General features: G+C 40.5%; 1 protein-coding gene across 3 annotated transcripts in view; it reads left to right on the top strand.

Moving 5' to 3' along the window:
- LOC118104545 (centromere protein P) overlaps nt 1-11,594 on the top strand; it is a 72,754-nt gene that overhangs the window by 19,390 nt on the left and 41,770 nt on the right. The window lies entirely within an intron of this gene.

The raw sequence follows: 11,594 nt of genomic DNA, 5'->3' as shown, positions 1-11,594 counted from the left end.
ATGATGACGGTACGATGACGTGCCGTTGAAATATCCATAAAGTTTTTAGTGTTCACAACTGGCAGGTAGTTATAAAACCAGCAGCTTCTGCTTTATAATAATGATAATAATAATAACTACATTTGTTTGGCACTTATCTAAACAATGTTAGAAAGTGCTTCACAAAAAATATCAATGGCAAAAAGAATGAATTATAATAAAAGGTTCAGTTTTATTTTAAGGGTCAAAATCATAACATAATAAGGTGAAGACCTTAAAATGTATAAAGAGACCCAACAGTTCCCACAATGAGCAGCACTCTACACCTCATTAACTGGAAGAAACCTTTACACTCAGTGTGGGCGGCCATCTGCCTGAAATTATATCAAAATAAAATTGATAATCTTCAATTGTACCTTGGGGTCATCTGGTGTTTCAGCCTTTTAATCGCAATAACGTTAAAAGCCAAAACCTGAGGGTACGATGAGGCTAAAGGTAAATCTGACTGGCTACTAGTTTTGCACGTACCTGTGACGGGCAGCAAATATGTAGAACACCTTCCCTCTCTGAGGACCCGTCACTCGGCTTGATGACCTACTGCCCATCTATCAACCATCGATGACTCACCCTCTGCCAGAGATTGGATCTAACTCAGTTCATTCAATCTTAGGGGTCCTTTTGGATATCTCTCGGTAATTTCTTTTGTATTGACGTGTTGAATAACTAATTATGCATCAAAACACCTTATGAGGGAATCTCTACAACAGCTTCAGTGCAGTGTTCTGGATTCTTAAGGTCTGGGAAACTACTGTTGAGATAAACAATAGTTACTAACACCCTGTGATGGTTTTGACTTTGATTTGTCACGCATCTGGATGTTAAATTACATGTGTAATATCCAGGAAGTAGATTTAAACTGTGGTTGTAAGCATGAAGTAAAGTGGACAGGTTTAGATTAAGTGTGCCCTCATTCCCCTCATAGTTGTAAGGCTATAAACGCTTGCTTAATTGTAGGCATGTGTTTCTCCGTACATTAAGCTTTAATGCGTGTCCTGTTGGTTTTAAAGTGTTGTGTTGTGTGTACAGCCTTAATTTGGGTTTCTCACATACATTGCTTTGTCTTAACCAACTGAGGAATCTGTGAGACTGAAGACAGGACTGTCCCTCCAGAGTCTGCTGCTTCCTTCCTGATGCTGAAGTGTCTTGAATACGAATGTTGTTCTCAAGGTCAGCTGCTTCTCATCTTTCAGAATTTCGGACTTCCTTTCAGTTGTTTTCTGATGGGTATAATTCATTTGATTGCCTTATATACTGTCACCTAGCAGATAAGCAAACAACTGTGTTAAGGTTTGTCCTGTCTTTGCATCGATTTTTTAACAGTGGAATGGACTTTGGAGTTGACAAGCGGTCAGATGCCCCTTCCTCAGCTTGATTGTGCAGCTCCCCGCGGTTGTTCCCAGAACAGATGGGTCATATAGTGTCTCCTGCATATTATGGCTCTACCCTGTAGTCTCCCTGTAACACGTGGCTAGAAAATCTCCAGAAAAACGTGTCCAGGCGGCATCCTCATCACATCCCATAACCACCTCATGAGACTAATGAGGTTCAGTGGTTTTGATTTAGCCAACGTGAGTAATTTGGTTGTAATATTAGGTGTTAATGTCACTCCGGCCCCGTGCACACTATTCCAAGCCAAAACCAAATATTTCCTCTAGGTGTGAACACGTGTCACGCAGTCAGAATCCGGTTGTGTGTTTTGCACGTGTGAAAGGGCAGAGTCTCGAGAATTGGGTCCAGACATTGTTCGAAGTTCACATGTAAAAAACAGGTAGAGTCATATAGATCAGCTACTTCTTAAAATTGAATGAGCAGAATGAAAATGCTTCTAAAGATGGTGGAAGAAGTTGAACAGGTTCTCAGTGATCTGAATGAACTTCAATCACAACAATGATCCCGTGAAGATATTGTGAGAACATTTTGGAAAAGTCATATCTCGGCTGTTCATCTCTTTTAATCAGTGACTCTCTATGGTTTAATGCGTATCAGACCTCTACAACCCTGCTTTTCAAAGGGTTATGAAGTGCTGTGCAGGCAATAACAAATGAATAAATAACAGTTAATATAATAAACAAGAAAAACCCGCCAGAAATGAATCAAAAACAGGATTACTGGAAATGGCAAAGCATGGGAGAAGTTTCCAAAACAGAAAGGCCAAGAGATTCTTAGAATAAAATCGAAGGGACTGTGTTCACTCAGTGCCTTCAACAGCTGCTCAAGTCCAGCTGTTTTCAGGTTGATTTCAACCTTGCTTGTCAAATCAGTGGGATGTTGGGCTTCCCCAGAGCACTTCTTGAGAATTTGCTGTTTCTGCCGTTGTCCCTAGACATCGTGAAAGGACAAGAGACACTTTTTCTGCATAAACAAGCTGAGTGAAAGAGCAAAGACTGAGGTTTCACAGCAAACCAGTTAAATAGAAAACATGTGACTATTTCAGCCTTCAAGAGGAGAGGAAAAAGAAGGGGGCCCAGATATAAACATCCAAGGAACCTGAGCCCGGACTGTTACAGGTGTGTTAGCAATTATGAACACCTTTAAACTTTTACAACTCTGGGAAAAGGGCCAGCAACTGGAGAATGTTTTTACTGTCACAAATTTTCTATACCAGATTTGAGCTGTCGGGGTGGTTTCACTGGTATTCCTCAGCACAATAAAATGGGGGAACCAATGGTGAAAGACACCCACAACAACACACTAAACACAAATTACATGTGTCATGTTGACTTGCTGCATGTGTGTTTGTGAACACGAGTGAATCTTTTTAAAAACTTGGAACTGCAGCTCAGGGACAATACATTGAAGGCATTTTGTCTTCATTTTGTTCACGTATATGCTGCAATTTGATCAGGAAAGGCTGAGAAGCAAAAGAAAAGTTCTAAATGTAGATGAGATGGCGAATGTATAAATGAGCACAACAACCCAGCAAACATTTCGAGATTGAAAAGATGAAAAATCTAAACCTAGACGTCTTAAAATGCATTGAGAGCTTTGATCCATGACTTTTAGTAAACGTGTTTGCCCTGCGTCGAGATAAGGCTGGGGAATTTATCAAATTGATCAAATAACTAACAATATAAACCTTTTTTTATATTTGCTTGCATGATAATTTCTAGCAATCTATTGTGTTAATACTGTAAAATTAACCACAATACCTTCACCTCACTTGATGTCTTTTTTTTGTGAGTGTTATATATATGTATCATTTCAGTAGAAAGAAACAAATAAAGAATATACTGACTGCCGATAGAGAATAAAACAGCAGATTATGTAAAACATAAAATTGTATATATTGCTGTGGTTAACGTGAGCTTGGTTTCAGGGTGACAGGTGTAAACGGGCGATATGTAGAAGCAGACTGAAGCCGGCCTAGACCAAACAACGTGGGGAATTTCCTCCACACACAGACTCCCATTTGACTGCAAAGCTTTCAACGCAGCCGACCACCTGCTTTGGCATCAAACTGAGTTGGTCTGCATGGGTCTGGCTGACAACTGACATGATGCATTAGCCCACCACTGAGGGCTCTGTGTTTTGGTCGTGACGGAGCCACCCGTCAGCTCTGGGGTGCCGCCAGCAGGTTTGGGCCCCACAGTGCGTCTTTTTATTTAAGCTCAGAAACTTTCTATGTAATGCATGTCGAACTACTACTTTAAGTTAACTTATTAGGCTCCATGTGAAGCTAGGAGAGGAATCGGACCTGAAGATAATGATCACACAGCTTGTTAGCCTCTAACAGCTCACATGTACTGAATGGTTCATTCTCTCATAAACCATGTTTGCAGTAAAAGCAGCAAGGCAGCTGTTTCTAGACATCAAGCTCTGATACATCCAGTGTTAACCACCTGCCCAGCACCAGGCAAAGTTAAAGAATAGCTGGTGCAGAAAGAGGAATAGCCAGATTTGTTTTGGTGATGACCAAATCAAAGCTAAAAGAAGAGATTGTATTTCAGCATGTCTTGTAAGAGTTGCCCTTAATCACTGAACATTTTAAACAGTAAAACCATTTTATATATAGTTATAATATTGGTTAGATTCAGGTACAAAAATGGTTAAGTTTAGATGATCCTATATCGTCAGTTATAGTAAAAGAAACGGCCATTTTAATACAGGAAACAACTGCGTCACAGCGATGTCCCATTTCGAGGGCTCCTTCAAATGTGGCAGATGAATGTGTCCTTCCATTCCTGAGTAACGAAGGGTCCTTTATGGGCTAACCTTTCCCAGGATTCATTGCATGCTGGGGACGAAGCTAACGAGCTGCCTATCCGGGTGTCTGGGCTGTAATAAGTGCCGCTGCTTAAAGTAGCTAACAATGCCAAAGTAAGAGCAGAACAAGGTGGTGAAACGAATGCGAAATCCTCCGTAGACCAGACGTCTCATTTGGGTTTGTCCTTCACTTGCATGCTCCGCGTCCCCCAAAGGAGGTGGCCCCTTAATGGGGACACAGCTATCGTCTTTCCATCCACCTCAACTTCCTCAAATACTGACATCTAAATACTACTACAGGTAATTTGCTGGGACAGTGCAGTAAGATAGGGTTGGGGTTATGGTTGGTAAGATGCATGAGTTGTTCCCACAGTCGAGTTTCCTCTTTTACAATGTTAAATTAAATTAGTTTCCAGGTCTGTGTTACTGAAGGTCTATCTTTTTCCATTTATAAGTATACCTATGTGCAGGAGAAGTATTCTGTCTCCCTATTTACTGTAGGTTTGAGTCATTTTCCTTATGCTGAGTCTAGGTTCACATACTGGCCTCCAGCCGTGGAATTCAGTCCCAGAGGATCTGAGGACGACCTGATGGTTAAAACAGAACAAATGGAGCCTCCACAAGGAGACCACCACTTTGGTTTTAATAACAATAGACTTATTATATCTGTAACACTTTCCCCTGAGCGCAGGGTATTATTTTTACTGACATTTAAAATATCTTTTCCACATAATATCTTTATTAACACTGAATTTGTTGGCAATTATTTAGTTTCCAAGGAAAATGGACTTTCTTTTGTAGTATTTTTGACATTTTTCCTTCTCCTTAAACACAAATAATGTTCCATTGCCTGTAACTTCAGGCCCATTTCCACCTAACATTATAGTCATTACCATTTTATAGTCATTTTACAAGCTAAAGAACTGTTCAGTTTGAATGCAGCTTTTTTGTTCCAGTCAAATGTATTCTGGAAGCAAAATTAAGGATCATGTTATACAACTCATTGCTTTGATGACCTGTTTAGTTGCTGTGTTGTTTCACTGTAATGCTGTGTTGAAAAGTACCGTCGAGCATCTACTAGAAACTGCTGTGTCTTCAGGATGTTTCTGTTGACAGAGCCAGATGCAGAGCAGATGTGGGGTTAGGGAGGAAGACCGGATATATGCGGGATGCTGCTGCACATATGAATCTGTCATGCTACAATTGTTCTGTGTAGGACGGCTGATAAACTGCTGTTAGAATGAAACTACAGTAGGTGCAGGAATTGAACATTCAGGCCTGGACTGAAGCGCGCTTTCAGTTATCTCCCCAATACTATAGATGTATCAGCTTCCTCAGGCTAGAATGTGGTTGAATTTTGAAGAAAATCCACATTTGGAGTTGAATTGTGTTTTAGTTTTTCCTACATTCCTCAGTCCAAAAATATTTTGTGTCAAAGTGATTACTCTTTTTAAACAGGGAGGCCCTGGAGTCTGAGGGTAGAGACTGAGCTCTGTTGTTCTCTTGTCTTTTGGCTGAACTGGGCATAGTCCAGCTCAACATCCCTGAAGGCGGGGGACTGAGTTGAGTTTGAGTTTGAGATAACACCAGGAAGTGTCCTCATTGGCTGTTGCTCTTTCAAAGTGTTCACACACACACTTTTTAATCGCCAGACCTGTTAAGCAATTTAACCTTTTTATATTTCAAATCCAAAAAAAGCTCCAAGAAATAAATCTCGTAGTTTTTTTCGGACAGACTAGTTTCTGTTGAAGACAGTCAGCATTCCTGCCCCCCCGAGCGAGAAGCACAGCTCAAGTATGACTAAGTAAGACTGAATGTAGACTCTGAAAAGTGAAGCCAATGCAAAAGTCTTCTTCAATACACCACGACGTTCATATTGTAAGTTATGGTCCCGTTTAGAGTCAAATTACAAGCCTCTGGCTGAGGATACTGTGTGATTGACAGTTAGTACCTTCCAATGAGGTGCAGGTGGGCGTGCAGTGTCCTCAAGCTCTCAGTCAGGCTCCACCCCCCCACTTCTCCTTATATGGTTACTTATGGTATCAAAAACCAAGATGGCGCCGGACAAAATGTAAAACTTAAAACGACAGTTCACAAACAAATTGGTGACGTCATGGTGGATCGCCACACCTTTGTCTGCGCCCTTTCTGTACAAATAAGTGAAGCTGCCGGTTGTTACCCAGACAGAGGCTGCTTTCACACATGCAGTGCAACTGTAAACCATTCAAGACATGACCTGAAGGAGCTGTATGTGCAAACACAAATGTCCGAAGCAGTTGAACCGGATAATAACGGACTTTACTGTTTACTGTAAAGATCCTGTTCACAGTTCCCCAAGCCTGTTAGTTCTTATCCCAGCTTGAGGTTTACTATCAGCTCTTTACTCAAACTCAGAACCCCAGAAGAAGGGACTCCCACTAAGTTCCACTGGGGACGGGTTGCCAGGTCTGTAATACTGAACTTCAAATGAAATGGAAATTAAGATTTGGAAAATGACACCGTTCCTTTGTGATATAAAGGAGGCCAGAATAAGTTGGAATAAACTGTCATTGGTATCAGCATCTATCAAACTTCATGGATGGGTTGTAGGGTAAATGCACGTAAACATCTTTTACCACCTCTGTGTTTATGAGCGTCCCCTGAAGTGTTTGAGTTGAGTTTAGCTGGATAAACAGGCTCTCACACTTCTCTTGTACTTATTAGATTGTCCTTGACGAAAGTTGTGGTACGTTCATGTAAGCACAGAACTTTCAATGAACCCAAACTACTCTTTTGTTCTGTGGAAATGGTAAGAACAATCAAATATATAATAATGTCAAATGTAAATAAATGTTTTCTGGTTCTCATGTGGGGCAGATGCACGACGGAGGTAAGACATGATGAATAAATGGCGTCTTCCATGTGCTGTGGAGGTCTGCAGCTAGGTCCATAGAGGGAATTCAAAGACGCTGATGCAAAGGTGAAAGTGTTTGGATTGTTTACTAAGTCAAGAAATATACATCAACAAACATAAAATCTCCCATCACACAGATTTACCAACTCCTACCTGGAATTGTTGATCAACAGAGTGAATTAAAAATTAATCAACCACTGAATGGTAGCAAGTAGCGCTAGAAACCTGTAACCGACACTAATGTGTAGCTGAGCAACTTAATGAGGCTTGTTTTAATTTAAGGGGACTGTTGGGCCTTGGCGAGATGCAATTGTAGTTTTATGAATGAGTTATTTAATGACATTGATCAACAGCCTGGGAAGTATCTAAAAACACATGGACTTGGTGGAGTTGCTACAAACACATGCTCAAGTTAGGATGTGTAAAAACTGAGATCCTGGTGAATAAAACCAGTTCTTTTGTACCCTCTGATCCGATCTTTCTGCTGTCTTGGATCTGTGCGCTGTTGGCAGTGTTGGTGTCTTGATGATGGTCTCTGTTGGTACTGGACTCAAAGAAACCAGCGCTGATTAAACTGTCAACCGAGACATGACGGTTTGGACTAAACCAGTATGAGACATATGGAGAGTATTATTGGCTGACTGGGTTCCAGTTTGCGGTGGTGCTGGATAGTTGTTCTCTGTTCTCTGATGACTACTGGAGTTGTTATCCCAGCGCTTTTTCCCTCTCCCAGAGAGAAACCGAAGGACAATTTACCGTTAGCTCTGAAGTGATTCACGTTGAATCTGAACCAGTTTAGATATTAAATATCAGGGGTTCACAATCGAGCCCTTGATTATTTTAGTGACCGTGAGTCATTTGCCTTCAGGTCTCCTTTCACAGCTGAGTGTTTAACATCTTCCTCAGTTAGATGATAAAGGCTCTTTGTGTTACATTCATCCTGCTGAGAGATAAAAGCAGATGGTGCTGGGAGTCAACATGTGTTTCCAGGCTGCTGAAAATGATTCAGAATATAATTATGTTTGTAAGGGTTTTTTCTGTTCACCCATGTGAAATAAAAGGATGAGATCAAACGCTGGGGCTGAAGGAAAATCCTCCACCGCTCAAGCCAATCCCTCATTTGCATTCTCACACACGACCCCTCCGGATATAGTTTCAGGAGATTATCTGGTGTGCATGTCTGAATGCAAATTAGTTGTTTGTAAATTTTTACGTTACAAATACAGTTTGTAGTTTGTGGCCTCTGTCTTCATTCTGTGCAGTGCTGATTCTTTACCACCTGGAATCAATTAGTTCTTGTTGACTTGTTGAGTTACTTAACCCACATTTAGCAGTTTATTAATATCCTCATAAAAACTAATGAGTCCCACTTTCGTCTTTCTAACCGTCCTCAGATGAAGTATGATGGGACTAATTAAAAATCTGTTAGGGACACGTGCGTGGGCAAAGCATAATGGGACACATGGACGTGTTATTTATTGACTGGTTTCCTTTGGGGCGGTATTGCATTGAGGTTCTCTGTTCCCTGATGACGACAGACAGATGGAGGAGGCTTTTATTTTTGAAAAAACTGCTTAAAGTCGCAGGATCACAACACTGTTAAAAGACTGAGTCAAGTTGGTCTGAACGATTCAGGTCAAATGAGAATCTTTTTTCTATATTTAGAACCAAGATTCACAATTTTCTTCTCATGTTGTCTTCATGCAAACAGTAGAAGTTACATTATCATTAGCACATGAAAGCACATGAGACATTACAGCTGTGTCTCTATTCAGATTTCACAATTTCTAAGGTGAAATAAAAGATTGTTTTTGGCATTTTGACTGGAAACTAACAATTATTTAGTAGTTGCCAATTTTTGTTCTGTCGACTATTAGGAGAATTGTACACACTGTAGTTTGCAAAAATAAAGTAGTTCGCTAAATTCTGCAATTATGTCTTGGATATCTATCGATGCAGACTGAGGTGCATTATAGTATTGGCCAGTAAAACTGTTGCCATTCTTTCAGTGGATGAATCATAATCATCCAGTGGGACAGTAGCTTACTCCGTCTTCTCCCTACTAAAGTTACAGTTCATCTATATTATTGTTTGTGGTTAAAACCAATGTATTTTTCATGTGTGTGTGCAGGCAGGGGAATTCTGGGAAGTTCCATGTTAATGTAATTATGTCTGTTTAATAGGACATTGTGGTCGTGAATGTTTCCCTCCGTGCTAATTGTGATGAGGAGTGCACGGCCGTCTCCGCAGCAGTAGACTCCATCTGGATAAAATCTCTTTTTATTGGACTGCTCTTCAAAAGCTCTGGCTTCAGGATCGCTACTGGCTAAAATAACAGCGTCTGCGACTCTGACTATGACGTCGGTCTGTCTTTGGATTTCTCTGTCTGTCTCTTTATTTCTACCCTCCTCTCTGTTTTTGTGCATTTATTAACGCTGCAGGATACCTGTCTCTCGGGTGTTCAGGCAGTGTAGTGCAGACATTTCAGTAAATTCTCTGAAAAGAAAGATAACTCTTGCAAACTGTGAATTCCTTCCTGTCCTACGAAGGAGTCATGAGTCCAGAAATGTGTCTTTTCTTGGATTTTCTCGACAAACTCTCTCTGGTAGTTTCTGAGTACCCGAGGAAGTGCAGCATAAACCCGTAAGCGTTTTGGATGAGTTGTTCATGAAGCCTAAAATGAACCCATTTATTTTTAACTACACTTGTTGTGAAGCAACTGATGATGTCAGCACTGCGAATTACGACAACCATCTTTTTTTCCTGTGTTGTGTTGTATTAAACAAGAGTCACAAATAAGATATATATATGCTCATAGGCAGCCAATATATTGGTCAAACTAATTAAAGTTAATGTTATTTGGAATGGACACGAGTGCATGCACGCATACACACACATTCACACACACACGCACACACTGGCACAAACACTCTGAAACATTTCCAATTAGATTCATTTTTTGAAACAGTTCAACGTTCCACAAATAACTTTTAGATGTATGTCATCGTCTTTGGTTTTGCTTGTTTCTCCTGTTTGTCTGTACAGAAGCATCTGATCTCACAGCACCACCACACCTGTGCACCACACATGTTTTACCTATAGACTTTATTTACCTTATTCTTCTCCTTCTCCTTCTTCTTGGCAGTTGGCAAACATTTTTTTATTTACAATACTGCCCCATTGTGGCAAAAGCAAAGCATTATTTACCACTAGCTGCACGGAACTATCTGCTCAGGACAAGATGGCGGTCAGATTAACTCTGCATTGAATATTTAATAATTAATTGAAAATCACAACTCATCCACCGTACTTATCAGTTGTTTGCTTGTAAGATAAACTTTTCAGTTTAGAATTACACAGTTAGTGTTGCTGGACTCATAATGTGTGACCGTGTCATTGCAGATCCAATTTCTGCTTTATGTAATAATGAATTATTGTAGACAAACATGTATCGTATCACGTCAGTCAGTTTCTTTTTATTTATTTCAGTTTCTCTTTATTTCACCTTTACCTGAATGATGAATCAGGAGGAACACAGTCTTTTGTATAGTCAACTTCATTTGTAGCACACAGGTGTTACAACTGAACAGAATCCTGTGGGTTTAATGTGAATCTAACAGATTCATGGTCTGCTTAGTTTCTGTCCTTGGAACTAATTAATAAACATTATACGTATCTCTAATTGATAATAATTGTTAGTTGGTTTAAATTGTTTTTACTACATAAAGGATTCATCTGGTTCAGTGTTAAAACTCAAGTTTGGTAACAACTTGAGTAGCTACAGATTTTTAAGGTGTTTTTATTCCCTTACTTTTTATTTGACTATTTGATGCTTTCAATTACATCTCCACCCCCTCACACACACACACACACACACACACACACACACACACACACACTCACACACACACATTTTCATCGGCCATGTTTTTCCACTTCAGAGCCAGACAGCAATTGGCGCGTTGTCCCCATTGCTCATTTTTCATGTCAGTCTTTTCTCTGGAGAAAGCACCACTGCTGGGATTCTCTCACATGAACAAACAGGCCTTTCAGTCGTCGCCTCTAAACATTTTAATTCCACTGGCCTCATTTAGCCCTGGCTCTGCTCTGGATGAGCTGCTGGTGTATGTTTCAGTTGTGTGTGTGTGTGTGTGTGTGTGTGTGTGTGTGTGTGTGTGTGTGTGTGTGTGTGTGTGTGTGTGTGTGTGTGTGTGTGTGTGTGTGTGTGTGTGTGTGTGTGTGTGTGAATGTGTGTGTGTGTTTTGGGACAGTGAATGTGTGTTGAATGAGAGCTGACAGACTAAGTGTCCAATTTTCTCCAACTTTTGAGAGGTTTTTTTCTGCGGTGTTGGCACCTTGAAGTGTTTGATTCTTCTGTGAAAGTGTCCACAGACGTCTGGGCAGACGGTGCCTCAGTAGATATTTGGGTTTGTTGGCAGTGAAGCTCTTTCATCCTTGT

Source organism: Hippoglossus stenolepis, chromosome 3, assembly GCF_022539355.2.
Source record: "Hippoglossus stenolepis isolate QCI-W04-F060 chromosome 3, HSTE1.2, whole genome shotgun sequence".
NCBI lineage: Eukaryota > Metazoa > Chordata > Actinopteri > Pleuronectiformes > Pleuronectidae > Hippoglossus > Hippoglossus stenolepis.
The sequence above is the reverse complement of the archived record's forward strand: the minus strand, read 5'-3'. Positions and strand labels throughout refer to the sequence as shown.